The 16,867-nt window shown below is 44.2% G+C and overlaps 1 protein-coding gene across 1 annotated transcript in view; it reads right to left on the reverse strand.

Moving 5' to 3' along the window:
* Window positions 1-6,388, reverse strand: part of LOC127628649 (pleckstrin homology domain-containing family G member 1-like) — an 89,052-nt gene extending 82,664 nt beyond the window's left edge. The window contains exon 1 of the mRNA XM_052105418.1: window positions 6,249-6,388. The gene's annotated coding sequence lies outside the window, so the exon portion shown is untranslated. The remainder of the gene's footprint in view (window positions 1-6,248) is intronic.
* Between the last annotated feature and the right edge of the window lie 10,479 nt (window positions 6,389-16,867).

The following is a 16,867-nucleotide window of genomic DNA, read 5'->3' on the forward strand; positions in this document are numbered from 1 at the left end:
GAGGCTCCTGGTGTATATGGCATGGGGTTGATGCATATGAGACCACTTCAGCACTGGCTTCAGACTCGAGTCCCGAGATGTGCATTGCGCCACGGCACATACTATGTGTTCATCACCCCTGCATGCACCCAGACTTTCAACCCCTGGACAGACCTCTGTTTTCTGCGGACACAAGTCTCCCTACAGCAGGTGTCCCGACGCACCACCACAATAGTGTACATAAATTGCCAAGGCAGCATGCACTCTCGTCACATGTCGCAACTTGCCCGCCATCTCCTCTTTTGGAGCCAGCAGCCACTCATATCCCGGGCAATCTCAACACGGCCGCGGATGCGCTGTCGCGACAGGTCACGCTCAGCGGAGAGTGGAGGCTCCACCCTCAGGCAGTCCAGCTGATTTGGGAGTGGTTCGGCAAAGCACAGGTAGACCTGTTTGCTTCTAAGTGACCTCCCACTGCCCACTCTGGTACTCCCTAGCGGAGGCTCCCCTCGGGATAGATGCACACATCTGGCCATGAGGGCTGTGCACGTATGCATTTCCCCCAGTGAGCCTACTTGCACGGGTGCTGTGCAAGGTCAGGGAGGATGAGGAATAAGTCACTCTAGTTGCCCCCTATTGGCCCACATGGACTTGGTTCTCGGATCTCACGCTCCTCGCAACAGCCTCTCCCTGGCGAATTCCCCTGAGGTAGGACCTTCTTTCTCAGGGATGGGATACCTTCTGGCATTCACGCCCAGACCACTGGAACCTCCACGTCTGGCCCCTGGACGGGATGCGGAAGATCGACGTGGCCTTCCACCTGCTGTCATAGACACAATCAACCAAGCCAGATCTCCCTCTACCAGGCAGCTTTAAGCCCTGAATTTGCGCTTGTTTGCGAATTGGTGTTCTTCTCGATCTGAAGACCTGCAGAGATGCGCAGTCGGGTCAGTGCTCTCATTTCTGCAGGAGAGGCTGGAGGGGAGGCTGTCCCCCTCCATCTTGAAGGTTTATGTAGCCCCAAATTGGCTCGCAGTATACTGTAAGTCCCTAGGGAATTTGCGATCTGATCATCAGGTTCCTTAGAGGTGCCCGGAGGCTGAACCCTCCCAGGCCATGCCTGTTCCCCTCATGAGACCCCCCTTTGAGCCACTAGAATCAGTCAAGCTCAGAGTCCTCTCCTTGAAGATGGCCCTCCTGATCGCACTCGCCTCCATCACTAGGGTTGGGGACTTGCAAGCGACACACATGTCGTCCTAATACCGTGACCGGGCTACATGCCCAAGGTTCCCACGACCTCACTGCAAAAAATGATTTTCTTGACAAGTATTTTTGTCTTGTATTCCTGTCAAATTATCTAAACTTTCTTAAAACACGATTTATTTACTTGTCAAGCAAAATGGGATAAGATATTAAGTCTTGTTTTAAGATAAATCTGACTAAATTTAGTGAACTTTAGACTCAAAACAAGAAAAAAAATCTGCCAATGTGGTAAGCAAAATAAACTTAATTTAAAAGGAAAACAAGTTTATTTTGCTTATCCCATTGGCAGATTTTTTTTCTTGTTTTGAGTCTAAAGTTCACTAAATTTAGTTAGATTTATCTTAAAACAAGACTTAATATCTTATCCCATTTTGCTTGACAAGTAAATAAATCGTGTTTTAAGAAAGTTTAGATAATTTGACAGGAATACAAGACAAAAATACTTGTCTAGAAAATCATTTTTTGCAGTGCTCCTTCAGGGACTAGGTACTGAACATGCTAGCGCTGCCCTGAGAGGAGGCAGACTCAGCCTTTTCATTGCTGTTTCCGGCTTTGCATACCTATTTGGACTGTACGTAGAACTTTAGATGCTCTGAGCAGCTCTTTTTCTGCTTTGGTGGACAGCGGAAAGGGACTGGGTCGTTGACACCATCGCTTTAGCCTATCACACCCAGGCCACTCAACGAGAAGTGTGGCATCCTCGTGGGCACTGGCCATCGGCACCTCCCTAGCAGACATCTGCAGAGCAGTGTGCTGGGCAACACCCAATACCTTTATGAGATTTTACAATCTCAGGGTTGAGTCGGTCTCGTCCCGTGTTCTCTCAGGTCCGAGCACGTAGAACTCGGGAATACGGAACGTCTCACCAGGTGTTCCGCTTGCACATAGTGCCTTTCCCCTCCTCTGAGGTGATCACGTTCACTCTTTCCCCCAGGAGAGTCCACTAAACTCGCGCTCCCTGGATGTCCTTCCTCCCTAGCCCTCTCGTCCGCGAACTCAGCAGAGGAAATCCCCGAACCAGACCCACAACGGGTACTAATTACTCTGTACTGGAATTGGTGCTCCACAGGATGGGCCTTCATGGATTAATCCCCCTGTGTGTATTTTCCGCGGTACGGACCCCCTACTGGCGGACCCGTGTCTCCCTTTGGCAATCCCCGCTGCCCCCGGTTGCCATGTTTGTAGCAACTCCTCCCACGCAGCATGTAGGATCTACCACCGCACCATTTCCAAATGTGGCCTGAAAACCCATGTGACGTATTTTGCCACACTTTACCTCCCCCCAACCGTGGCAGGTGGTGGTCTCAGTGGGGCCTTTTTCCCCTGAAAGAATCGGAGTTGGATAAGAACGCCTTCCCCATTGTGTGTTATAACGTTAAAATGGCCCCAGCCACTTTAAAGCTAGGTGAGAAACAGAGAGAGAAAAGGCGCCGCTGGCGCGGCCTGCTCCCATGCTTGGCACGTCGCTTTGTTCCCTTCCTTCGGGATGCTGGGAACCTAAAAAGTTTATGAATTTTTTTATGAGGGGTTGGGGAAGGGTACGTGCAGTCTTACACAGCCTGTTGCTTTGACACGCAATTGCATCAACAGCTCACATACAAGGTTCAGCGCATTCAGCGCGTGATTGAATAGGGAACCCTAGTGCCGCTTCATTCGACACAATGTTGAGTGAGCGACAGACAGAGAACGTCTAGGTTACTGTTGTAACCTCCGCTCCCTGATGGAGGGAACAAAACTTTGTGTCCCCCCCGGCCAGGACGCTGAACCGAGCAACTTTAACGGCCGAAACTTATTCTCGATTTCTCAATGCAAAACCTGAATGAACAGATGCACGATTCCCTCCTTTTATACCTTTATGTGCAGGGGAGGGACATGCAAATTCTGTCTGCAAAATTCTCATTGGCCTTTTCTCAAGTTCAGAGGTAACCAAGGCCTACAAGAAAGTCCCCTAGTGTCGCTTCATTTGACACAATGTCTCGTTCCCTTCATCAGGGTAACCTAGACATTTTATCTTCTGTTAATGTCTGAACTTCTGTAAAGCTGCTTTATGTGTGTTCTGAAAGTCACTATAAAAATAAAAATGACGACTTGACTTGACCAGCAAAAAATTATCATATATTCAGCAGTTCATCCCTGGTGAAACATATCAGGAAAGAGTGACAAAAAACATGACAAACATACAAAAGTAACAAAAATGCTAGAGAGCTCTACACCAAAGCAGCTATCTGTGGCACCATCTTGCGCTTATTTATATACACCCTAATATAGATATATATATATATATATATATATATATATATATATATATATATATATGACCAATGACCAGCTGACTGAACACTAACATTTACATCAATAGCAACATATTAAAATTTGTTGTCTGTATAGGTCTGTATAGGGGAGACTGGGGATAGTTGTAACAATGGCTAAATCTCAGTAACAATGAGATTTGGAGTCAAAAGTCCAATCACACAAATGAGTGGTTTTGGATGTTGGTTACAATACTGTTCAAAAATCCTCTTATATTAGAATATTTCTTGAAAATTCTGCACTTCCAAAGTAAACGTTCACACCATCGAATTTATATTATAGCTCTTGGGTAAACAAGAAAACACAATCAAATTAAACGGGCATACATTCATGTTGGGACATGCTGTCACATTTTATCATACAATTTATCAATTACAATATTTGTTGGCCAAGACATTGTTTTGATATGTTGTAATGTAACCTTTTTTTTTCTTTTTTTTTTATGAATCGGTTTGAAACCCTTATAATTATACTTTTGCTGAAAAGTTTATAATAGGCTGTTTAATGCAGTTGCAGTTTTAAGGAGAGGCACAGATTTTGTCTTTGGTGGTTGTGATGGTGTGGACATATTCCCTCAGCACCCCTGAACGTGCACACAAAACTGGAACATCATTGGAATAAAGGCAGGTACCATTGTGACAACCTGCCCCATACAGTGCGACAATATGCCCTGCTATTGAGTTCTGTGAACTGTATATTTTTCCCAGGCATTAGTGATGAAAATGTTTCAAACATTTCTGGGTTTTTTTTTTCAACTAAGACTTCAAGGTATGTCGCTATGCAGAAATTGTCTTTCAAAAGTAAACCCACACTGAGAAATATTCACAGTGGCACAAAGAGTGACAACTAGTCCAAATCACCCCTACATATGAATGTGTGATTTCAGCACATGAATGTGTGTGTGTGTGTGTGTGTGTGTGTGTGTGTGTGTGTGTGTGAGAGCGTGTATTTATCACTTTGTGGAGACCAAATGTCCCCATAAGGATAGTAAAACCCGAAATTTTTGACCTTGTGGGGACATTTTGTCGGTCCTCATGAGGAAAACAGCTTATAAATCATACTAAATTATGTTTTTTGAAAATGTAAAAATGCAGAAAGTTTTCTGTGAGGGTTAGGTTTAGGGGTAGGGTTAGGTTTAGGGGATAGAATATAAAGTTTGTACAGTATAAAACCATTATGTCTATGGAAAGTCCCCATAAAACATGGAAACACAACTGTGTGTGTGTGTGTGTGTATGTGTGTGCCCATGTCACCATATGTGTGTGCAAGTGTCGGCATCAATGTGTGTGTGTGGTAGGAAGTGCTGTTTGGACTCAGATTATCATGCTGGGTGAGCAGACAGCAGGAAATGGAAATGCTCTTCCTCTGACCAATACATAGCAACATGGATCTGAGTGTGGGGGAATATGAGTTTGAATTTGAAACTTTTTTTCTTATCCACAGCACGAGGAAGCTGATCGCCTTAAAACATTCACACTCATTAAATTACAGTTTGTTTAGTATCTTGGCACAGTAATATACAAATGTTCTCACACACACACACACACACACACACACACACACACACACACACACACACACACACACACACACACAATTGCATTTCAATGTTTTATGGGGACTTTCCATAGACATAATGGTTTTTATACTGTACAAACTTTATATTCTATCCCCTAAACCTAACCCTACCCCTAAACCTAACCCTCACTGAAAACATTCTGCATTTTTACATTTTCAAAAAACATAATTTAGTATGATTTATAAGCTGTTTTCCTCATGGGGACCGACAAAATGTCCCCACAAGGTCAAAAATTTCGGGTTTTACTATCCTTATGGGGACATTTGGTCCCCACAAAGTGATAAATACACGCTCACACACACACACACACACACACACACACACACACACACACACACACACACACACACACACAAAAACCAGTTCCACACTAAAAACATTATACCCATAAAAACCCATATACCCACAAAAACACACAGAACATAAGTTTGACAGTACAAATATCTAAGAATCCTTAAAACAACACACTTTGACAGATATTAAGACTCGTTTTGAATAAATAGATGTGCATTTTTGATGGCAGATGTCTTTACATGTTTAAAGCATAAACGTCACTAAATGTAGTGTATGCATACGTGTTGTATGCAGGTCCATGTTCATAAAAATTGTGTCGGTTTGAATTCAACAATCTTTGGTATGTAACAAAGTATTTCTCAATATGCTTTATTTGATCACATATTTTCAATAAAATTCTCAGTATAACCATTTGAAGTTGAATGCAAAAAAATATATGTGAAATTCAGAATTTCAGATGTATTTGTAATCATTTTTATATGTTATATTAGATAATTTGATTTGTGACCTATATAGAGTGCAGGAATTTCTTCTTTGTTTTATGTCATAATGTTTCTTTGTTTCCTTACACTTTCTGTTTTACTTTCATGTTTATATTACATTTTGAATCCCAGATTTGAATGGGTACTCAGACTTTTGGATCCCACTGCATCTCTCTAAATGCTCTAAGTACATTTACGTTAAAAACATTTTAAATTAATATTTGCTACTTATTATATGCTCATTAAGATCAGAATATCATAATTCAGAGTCTTCACTTTACCTTGTTTACTGATAAACTTCTTTCCCAATGTGAATAAATAAATAATGGAAATACACTCACCTTTCAAGCAGCTTTGCTGCTGTTTCCTGCCCTCTGAATTGATCCAAAGAGTATTCTTGAAAGTAAAATCCTTTGTATGTTTAATTCCATGTCCACAGGTTCAGGCGGTCTCACTCACCATCTGACACACACAAGCAAACACACAAACAGATCAAGTTTGACTCTCAGGCTGAGCGTCCACACCTATGAAATCAGAGAGAGAGAGAGAGAGAGAGAGAGAGAGAGAGAGTACATCTTGATGTTTCTAATGTTCCTTCACATCACATAGAGTCACACTCTCGTTTGTGGACGCAATAAGTGGATCATGGCCAGTGCTGCAGGCAACACATCCTTTAGATATTACAAAAGAACAAAAGAAAAAGCATGGGAGGAAGAACGTTAGAGTGAAATAAAGGGGTTAAGTAAGCGAGACAGAGACAAAAACTAACTGATGTCCCTACACACACACACAATTGGGTCACTTTAAAGAGGTTACGCACACAGAAATAGACCTGGAAACGATCTGAGAGAAGTAGAGATGGGATTTCTGCTAGAATGCAAAAGCTTTGAAAACACACGCACGCACGCATGCACGCACACACACACACTTGTGCTTGAGGAAAGTCCCCTCAGTAGAGAAATTCCTACAACCCCAATTCTGAAAAAGTTGTGACAGTATGGAAAATTGTAATAAAAACAAAAATGATTGATTTGTAAATTATTCACATTATAGTCACCACTTTCTAAATTGAAAGCACTACAGCTAAACATTATATAGATGTATTACCCTGTAAATTACATTTTTATTTTTATTTTTTATGTACAGTTATTTCAAATCAGATGATTGCAACACACTCCAAAAAAGTTTTCCACTGTGAAACATCACCATTACTTCTAACAACACTTATTAAGCATTTAGGCACTGAAGACACAAGTTAAGTTTAAAAAGTGGAATTTTCCCCCATTCATCCATTATGCAGGTCTTCAGCTGCACAATTGTACAGGGTCTTTGTTTCCATATTATGCACTTCATAATGCACCACACATTCTTATATGGAGATGGTCAGGACTGCAGGCAGGCCAGTCTAGCACCTGCACTCTGCTTATTTGGTCAGCATGTGGTTTGAAATTCCGGAATGTCCCTAGAAAAGACGGAGCTGGATGGCAGCATGGGCACCTGCAGGATTTAATCTAAATCTGCCGTAAGGTCTGTGAAACCCTTTCCTAATCAAGTCCAATCAGTATAATCAAACACAGCTGGACTCAATTGAAGGTGTAGAACCATCTCAAGGATGATCAGAAGAAATGGACAGCACCTGAGTTAAATATATGAGTGTCACAGCAAAGGGTCTGAATACTTAGGACCATGTGATATTTCAGTTTTTCTTTTTTAATAAATGTGCAAAAATGTCAACAATTCTGTGTTTTTCTGTCAATATGGGGTGCTGTGTGTACAATAATGAGGAAAAAAAATGAACAAATGATTTTAGCAAATGGCTGCAATTTAAGAGGGGTCTGAATACTTTCCGTACCCACTGTACATCTAGCAAATATTTACAAAGAAAACAATTAAAAAACAAAGCAAGCGGACACAAAAACATGTTCAGTTTAACCAGCCCCTTGTTCACATGACACAGCACTAGCTGAAGTTTCTCAAAGTTACCTCTCAGAAAGACAGCCTTTTGTTTCTAGTTCTTTTTAACAGCCAACAGAAATACGGGGCACATTTCATGATTGGTGAAATATCCAGAGAGTAAATATTTCTCACGTCAGTCAGAGCACTCATGGTTTGCACAGTTCACGCATGACCACGGCAATGGTGCACTTGCGGCTTTCTTTCCTCAGAGGGAAAGCCACTCCAGCCACTCCCCGCCCTGGTTCTTCTGTCCATGGGCACAAGACAACAACAGTTAGCGCTGGGGCAGATTTGGGGACTCAATGGAAGTAACTCCACCAGGTGAATCTCCACGGACCTCCCATTCTCCAACATGCTTTTGCGTCCCAGTTGAGGATCAGTGCACCAGTACAAGGTCCTTCACTTTGGTCGGTCCCTGATGCCTCGCATCTTCACGGAAGTCGTAGAGGCAGCTCTTGCACTACTATGGGAAGTGGGAGCCTTTTGTTCAGCCCTTGGACGGGCCTTGCATTCTTGTGGGCAGAAGTCCCCTTAGTGCAAGTGCCCCAAGCACATTGTGGTTACGACAGACACCTCTGAGCGTGGGTGGGGTGCCGTGTGCAACGGGCGCGCAGCCGCGGGCTCATGGACAGGGCTAGAACTGCGTTGGCATATCAACTGCATCAACTTGCTGGCAGTGTTGCTCGCCCTGTGGGCTCTTCGGCCGTTGATCCAGTGCAAGCATGTGTTGGTCCAGACAGGTGGTCCAGTTAGTCCACCAAGGCAGCTTGCACTCACGTTGCATGTCGCAACATTGATATATTAAACTTATTTTAAACTTCACAACTAAGAAAAACAGTTTATTAGTATATAGTAAATGTAACAAAAACACCTCTGTTGCCTTTCATTTATATATTTAATGATTAGTATCCTGCTGAACAAACTTCAAAATGGTTTCAGAATGAAATCATATGCTTTAGGTGTATGAAGAGAAAACTGTCCTTCAACACAATTTTCATTGTGTTCTGTTGACATTTAAATTATTTGTTTATTTTCCCCATCCACTCAAACATCCACTAAAGAAACTGAAAGCTACATTAGTCATTACAACTAGAGTTATTATTTTGAATTTTTGTTTTGTTTTTATTTCTGCTACATTTTCAATTTGTCAATTAAGTTTAAATTAGTTTTGAATTGATCCCTATCTAAAGAAATTCTAGTCTATACTGAGATTCTTTCTGAATCTTTTTTCACTATCTGCTGACTAATTTGGGAAAATACAGCATACACAAATGAGTCAACAGTAGTAATTAGCAATCACTGAGAAGTTACGTCTGTAGCAAATGCTACATCCAAAAGCACTGGAAGCCCACTGATAATATTAGAATATAAAGGTTATACAGGTATAAAGGGAAGTGGCGTGTGTCTGTCAGTCAGGTTTTTGCACTGAGGAGCCTTGGCATGGCCATTTACAGTGGTAGGTCTAGTGCCGTGGCAGGAGGGATACAACATCTCGTTCCCTCCCTCAAGGAATGATCCTTAGGTTCCCAGCACCCCTGAGGGGGGAACAGGTGCTACCTGACTAGCATGGGAGCAAGCCCAGCAGCCGCGGCCTTTTCTCTCTCTATGTCTCTTGCATAGAGTGTGAAGCGGCTGGGGCTATCTTAGCGCTATGAAATGCGTCGGGGAAGGTGGTGTTTCCCAGTCCTATTCTTTTAGGGGGAAAAGACCCAGCAGAGGCCACATCCTGCCCAGACTAGGGGGAGGTAACATGTGGCAAATACACCATGAGGCTTGTGAAGGGGGAGCTCTACAAGTACTGCAACCAGGGGTAGTGGGACTGCCCAAGGGAGACGCATGTCTGCCAACAGGGGGACCTTACTGCGGAAAATACATCACGGGGAGTTGCCTGAAGAGGGAACTAAGCCCATGGAACCCTACCCCAGTACAGAGCACCTGATGCTCGTAGTGGGTCTGGACATGAAATGCTCCACTGAATTTGCAGGCCAGAAGGCTAGGAAGGAGAACTTGGTGAAGGGCGCTGTGTGCAAGTAGAACACCCGGTCGGCTGTGCTACATTACCGAGTTCTACCGGCTCAGACCTGACAAAACACGGGACGAGACCGACTCAACCCTAAGATTGTAAAATCTCGCAAAGGTATTGGGTGTTGCCCAACCCGCTGCTCTGCAGATGTCTGCTAGGGAGGTGCCGTTGGCCAGTGCCCTCGAGGATGCCACACTTCTTGTCGAGTGTGATTGAACCCGCAAGGGGGCGGGCACGGCCTGGGTCTGGTAAGACAGTGAGATGGCGTCAATGACCCAGTGAGCTAACCTCTGTTTGGAGACGGTGTTCCCTTTCCGCTGTCCCCCAAAGCAGACAAAGAGCTGCTCAGAACATCTAAAGCTCTGTGTGCGGTCCAAATAGATAAGCAAAGCATGTAGCAGACACAGCAACGAAAGGGCTGGGTATACCTCCTCCTGGGACAGCGCTTGCAGGTTCATGATCTGGTCCCTGAAGGGGGTCATAGGATAATGTGAGTATGTGCTGGACCAAACTCCAGGCAGGTATCGCTGACAGACAATGTGTGCATGTCCCCAACCCTTTTTATTGGAGGCTAATGCTATGAGGAGGGCTATCTTCAGAGAAAGGGCCTTGAGCTCAACTGAATCAAACAGCTCGAAGGCCTGTGAGGACCACTGAGAGATCCCAGGAGGGGAACAGGCTTGGCCGGGGAGGGTTCAGTCTCCGGGAGCCACTAAGGTACCTGATAATCAACCGCTGTGCCGTGTTGTGCTCTAAGAGAGCGAGGCACCTGAGCACTGACTGCACGCGCTCGTTGGTGAGGCACGCTGTCATTGAGACTGAGTCTAACTCCATGCCGAGAAAAGAGATGCTCTGAACCGGGGCGAGCTTGCTCTTTTCCCAGTTGACCTGAAGCCCTAGATGGCTGAGGTGCCTGAGCACCTGGTCCCTGTGAGTACATAGTAACTCTCGAGAGTGAGCCAGAATGAGCCAGTTGTCGAGGTAATTGAGTATGCTGATGCCCACTTCCCATAGCGGGGCAAGGGTTGCCTCTGCAACCTTCATGAAGACGCAAGGGGACAGGGACATGACGTACGTCATGCTCGAACGCAAACCGTCGGTGTTGAGGCAAGATGGAGACGTGGAAGTACACGTCCTCCAGGTCTACCGCCGTGAACCAATCTAGCTGTTGAACAATGGTAAGAATCTCTTTCTGCATTAGCATTTTGAACAGGAGTTTGTGCAAGGCCCAGTTGAGAACTCACAGGTCCAAGATTGGTCGCAACAAACCACCTGTAGAAATCATTCTTCATCTCGGCTGGAGGGACAGGCTCTATTATGTCCTTGAAAAGCAGAGTTGTGATCTCTGCCTGTAAAGCGCTGGCTTTCTCGCCACATACAGAGGTGGAGCGAATACCACCAAAACAAGGCGGGAGCTGGGCGAACTGAATCACGTAGCCGAGTTGGATGGTCCTGGGCAGCGAAAGCCACATGTCCAAACTCTGCGCGATTGGCACTAACGGGACGATCGATTTTGACATACCGGAAGCTGGAAGCTGCATCCGGGGAGCCGGGACTGTACAGTTTTGGGCCGGGGTGCCGTGAGAACAGCACACACTGGCTGGATGACCCAGGGAGTGAGGAAATGACTCTTTTATTTTGAATGTGGAACCGCAGCCCGAAGGCGGTGCGGCAAATGAAAATAACGTAAACAAGGATTTTCCTCTCAACCCTCCGGGGGATGGAGTGGTCTTGGTACCAGCTCCAGAGTGGAAGTCTGACTGCCTGGGTCGCCTGTCTCAGGAGTGCTTCAGACCTTTCATTATTCTGGAAGGGGTCCTGGAGACGGGGGGCGTACGCCGCCTGCAAGGTGCTTGACGCTGGTGCTTAGAGCTGGGCCCGGGTTAAGGCAGAGCTACATGTTGTTTAGCAGCAGGGGGACGCCCTTGGCAAGCAGGCGGGGTGCGCTGGTTTGGTGATGGCGTGGCATGATGTGGGATATCGCCTCCGTCTGCTTCTTCACCACGGAAAACTGCTTGGAGAAGTCGTCGACGGTGTCACCGAAGAGGCCAAACTGGGAGACGGGGGCGTTGAGAAAGCGTGCCTTGTCAACGTCGTGCATCTCGACAATGTTCAGCCAGAGGTGATGCTCCTGGACCACGAGGGTGGCCATCACCCATCCAATTGCCTTCGCTGTGACCTTCGTGGCTCTGAGAGCAAGGTCGGTGGCAGAGCGCAGTTCCTGCAGCACGTTGGGGTCAAGACTACCCAGGTGCAGATCTTTGAGTGCCTTGGTTTGGTGGAACTGCAGGGCGGAGGCGGCCTGTCCGGTGGCAATGTAGGCTTTCAAGGTCAGTGATGACGTCATGCTACAGGCTCTGGAGGGGAGTACCGGGTGGTCCCGCCAGGTGGCGTCATTCTCGGGACACAGGTGGATCACAACCGCCCTGTCCACCTGGGGTCCTCCATCTACCTGTGGGCCGCCCCGCCATCCAGGGTAGTGAGAGCGGACGAGCAGAGGCTCTTACTGCGTAAGCTCGTGATCCACTTCCGAGAACAATGGTACCAGGGGGGGCGTGGCTGGGAGCGGCACTCGGAGCAGAGGTACCATTCGTCAAGCAGCAAAGCTGTGGGAAGGACAGAGGGTTCCAGTCCAAGCGCACGCTCATGGCAGCCCGGGAAGCATATCAGCCATTTGCGCGTCAGCCTCAGACGGGTCGGGCTGGTCCAAAGGCGGCAGCCCAGTCGAGTCCTCCATGTCAGACGCCTGGACGCTCTCTGATGCAGCGGTGATGTCATCATCCAATTCCGAGGGCTCAAGGGAGAATGCCGTCTGGCCGTGAGGAGAGCCGCAACCATCCCGAGCTCGGACGGAAGCGAGCAAGCGTGTCAGGGGGCGGGTGGTTCGTGGGGATTTACCACGCGAAACTGAGCCCGTCGTCATCCCCAAATTGCACAACCGCTCATACATTTTACAGAATTGTCCTTCAAAAGTGTCATAGATGTGCAACTGAGAATTACTGCAAACTCTTCATTGGCTACATTCACACCACAGCTGAATGTGACCCAAATCAGATTTTCTGATCAAATCAGATTTTTTTATAAGGTTGTTCACATGACATTTTAAATATATCCCATATCAGACACTGGTCGAAACAGCCGAAGCTTGTTAACTGACCCGTATGCGTACAACACTCCCTGAGCATGCGTATCAAACTCTGCCATGTTCAATATCATAATATGAATAATCTATTAAATTGCATTAAAAAAAATTATTAGCTGGGTTATTTTTAAGCATATTTTTAGATAGGACACAATGAATTGACAATGTAATCTAATAATACCTCAGCAAGAGATGGCAAAAGACCATTTTGATGGATAATATATTTGTAAATAAAATAATTTGTTTTCGTATGGTGAAACAAACCATAAAATCGAAGGACAGCAAGAAAAAAAGCATAACATATACAGGTATATAAGGTAAGAAGAGTTGTTTTCTATAATTATTTCAAATTTCCATTGACTTGCCTGCATTCACGTATTCAAGTATGCAGTTTGAGGAATAAAGAAACTGTGTTTCTTGTAAAATGTAAACATTTAACACTTCTATTGCCATAGCAGTTATTGAGGTAGCAGCCAGGTATAAGTCACAATGACTTAAAGTGCAAATCTGGGCATGTGCAAAAGTTGGATGGTGTACAGGTGTGTGTGTGTGTGTGTCAGTCCAGTCTCGGAGTATTGAGGAGTCTCATGGCTTGGGGGAAGAAGCTGTTACACAGTCTGGCCGTGAGGGCCCGAATGCTTTGGTTCCTCTTGCCAGATGGCAGGAGGGAGAAGAGTTTGTGTGAGGGGTGTGTGGGGTCATCCACAATGCTGTTTGCTTTGCAGATGCAGTGTTTTTTTGTAAATGTCTTTGATGGAGGGAACAGAGACCCTGATGATCTTCTCAGATGTCCTCACTATCCTCTGCAGGGCTTTGCGGTCCGAAACGGTGCAAGTCCCAAACCAGGCAGTGATGCAGCTGCTCAGGATGCTCTCAATAGTCCCTCTATAGAATGTAGTGAGGATGGGGGGTGGGAGATATGCTTTCCTCAGCCTTCGAAGAAATTAGAGACGCTGCTGGGCTTTCTTGGTAATAGAGCTGGTGTTGAGGGACCAGGTGAGGTTCTCCGCCAGGTGAACACCAAACAATTTGGTAATCTTGACGATCTCCACAACAGAGCAGTCGATTTTCAGAGGAGAGTGTTCACTCTGTGCTCTCCTAAAGTCAACAACCATCTCTTTTGTTTTGTCCACATTCAGAGACAGGTTGTTGGCTCTACACCAGTCTGTTAGCCGCTGCTCCTCCTCCCTGTAGGCTGACTCATCGTTCTTGCTAAATAAGACCCATTACAAAAATTAAGCAAACTTCGCCTCGGATAATTTTCACATGTGCTTCAATGAGCTTTGTTGCCAAAGGCTTGCTGCAGGTTCACCACTAGTTGAGTTCACACTAAGAGTTGCAAATTTCTAGCATACATTTTTGGTGAATCACAAGCTCATTTGCATGTGAAAATAATTATATTTTAGATTTGTTTTGTAAAGGAATTTATATATACAATTATATACACAATTATATATACAACTCTTGACAGTTAATATTTATAATAAATATATGCATTACAGTAAGGTTAAGTCGCCTAATTATTGTTCATGAGCAAAGCTGGTAAGGTTTATAATGTGTTCCCCCACTTTTCAGATCGTTCCTATGACTCTGGTCATTTGTAAACTGATTGTCATCCATGTTTAATTTCATTGCCGACTATTATAGCTAATTAAACAAATGGCACACATCACAGATACAATTATTTGCAGAAAATGCATCATACAGAGATATCAACTTTAATTTGTCATTCAAATAATTGGCAAAGGTGGGAGGGGCATTTAATTTATCTTGATTTCCTGACTGGTTTATGAGTCATTGAGTGACTCATTGATAACCCATCTGAAAGACTTCTGAGAGCCAATCAGAATTGATCACGAGTGCTCAGTTCACAGGTCAGGTGACCACCACAAAAGCACGTTCGCCAAAGCAACAGGAAACTCCTGACTTCCTGCTCCAGATGTTTGGAGATTGGGAGGCAAACAGGATGTGACATCATCAAGTGAAGACCTCAGCCAAATGTGATAAGACATCAAAACTATTTATAGTGACTTATCAACACCAGCCTCTGACAAATACACCGCTGCACGTTATGATTATGATGAAAGTGAACACACACAGAATGAGAGAAGCCCACAAAGTTGACCAAAGTACATTTCAGGCAAAAAGGCAGAAATACACACTGTTATGTGTATATGTGTGTGTGCACTGTAATGTACCACTCAAACTAGTGATAGGATTTGATTCACTCAAAAATGAAAATTCTCTAATCATTTATCCACCGTCATGCCATTCCAAATGTGGATGACTTTTATTCTTCTACATGCAATATTTCATGCCTGAAGGTCCATACAATGCAAGTGAGTGTGATAAGAAGGCCCTAAAAGGACAGAAAGGCAGCATAAAAGTAATCCATACAACTCCTTTTTTACAATAAATCTCCACTTTCACTTCCAAAGTCTTATTCTTTTGTTTTCTTTTTGCATTCTTTATGCATATCATCATCTACTTGTAGAGTCTTGTCATTTGTGTAGATTTATAGTAAAAAAGGACTTCACCAAAAAACAAGGTGCATGGATAGAGCAAATTACAAATGAATTGTAAAAATCCAGCAACTTTTGTTAAAGGAACAATGTTTATTTAAATAAAACACAGTTAACTGCCCTGTAAATGTTTTCTTTTAACCCAGATGAAGGCCTGTGTGCCAAAATGTGCCGGTTTTAAATAAACTTTATCCCTTTAAAAAGAGTTGCTGGATTTTTCTACTTCAGTTAACATATACTGTATATAAACCTATAGTTCATTTATTTGGGCATATATGTAGGCAACATAGCCTATTCATATTAGTTTATAATAAAATAAGAATTAGGATTATTTTTTTACATGAAAACAAAAGTATTTTGAAATATATGTTGTTGCATATATGTTTAAGGATGTGACTTTTAGGGGGCCTGGGTTGCTCAGTGAGTATTGATGCTGACTACCACCCTTGAGTCGCGAGTTCGAATACAGGGTGTGCTGAGTGACTACATCCAGGCCTCCTAAGCAACCAAATTGGCCCGGTTGCTAGGGAGGGTAGAGTCACATGGGTTAACCTCCTCGTGGTCACGATTAGTGCTTCTTGCCCTCAATGGGGCATATGGTAATTTGTGTGTAGATCGCGGAGAGTAGCATGAGCCTCCACATGATGTGAGTCTCCACGGTGTTATGTACAGTGAGCCACATGATAAGATGAGACTTGTCCTCCGCCACCCAGATAAAGGTGAGAAATCGCGCCACCACAAGGATCTACTAAGTAGTGGGAATTCGTCATTCCAAATTAGGGAGAAAAGGGGATTAAAAAAAAAGGATGTGACTTTTATATAAAATTTTATATCATCTGTTGTGATATCAGATTTCAGATTTGTAAGGGTTTAATCTGAAAGCTATGTAAATATCAAACTGAACCAAAACATGAATTTATATTAGACATAAAAAAAATAAAATAAAAAAAACAACAACCCTGAGATATCACTCTGCCTCCTCATTTCAAAAGTCACCACACACCACTGCCATCAGTGGAGTAAACTGTAATGTTAGATGGGAAAATGCAACCTCATGCTCGTCACTGATTTTGCGAACGTGATTACTTCCTGGTTTCAACACAGAATGCGAACACGGTTCTCTCACACTGCTGTGGCCACACGCTTCTGGTTGCGCCACAAGTAAAGGTAATCACATTGGAGCCAATGCAAAAATGTCTGATAGCGTTTCTGTGAGTTGGCATAATGTGGCCGATCCAAGGGTACCAGATCTCTCGGAAACAACATGCTGACTTCCCATGTGATCATGTTGTGTTTGACCAATTGATTATAAAGAAC

Source organism: Xyrauchen texanus, chromosome 35 (assembly GCF_025860055.1).
Source record: "Xyrauchen texanus isolate HMW12.3.18 chromosome 35, RBS_HiC_50CHRs, whole genome shotgun sequence".
Lineage (NCBI taxonomy): Eukaryota > Metazoa > Chordata > Actinopteri > Cypriniformes > Catostomidae > Xyrauchen > Xyrauchen texanus.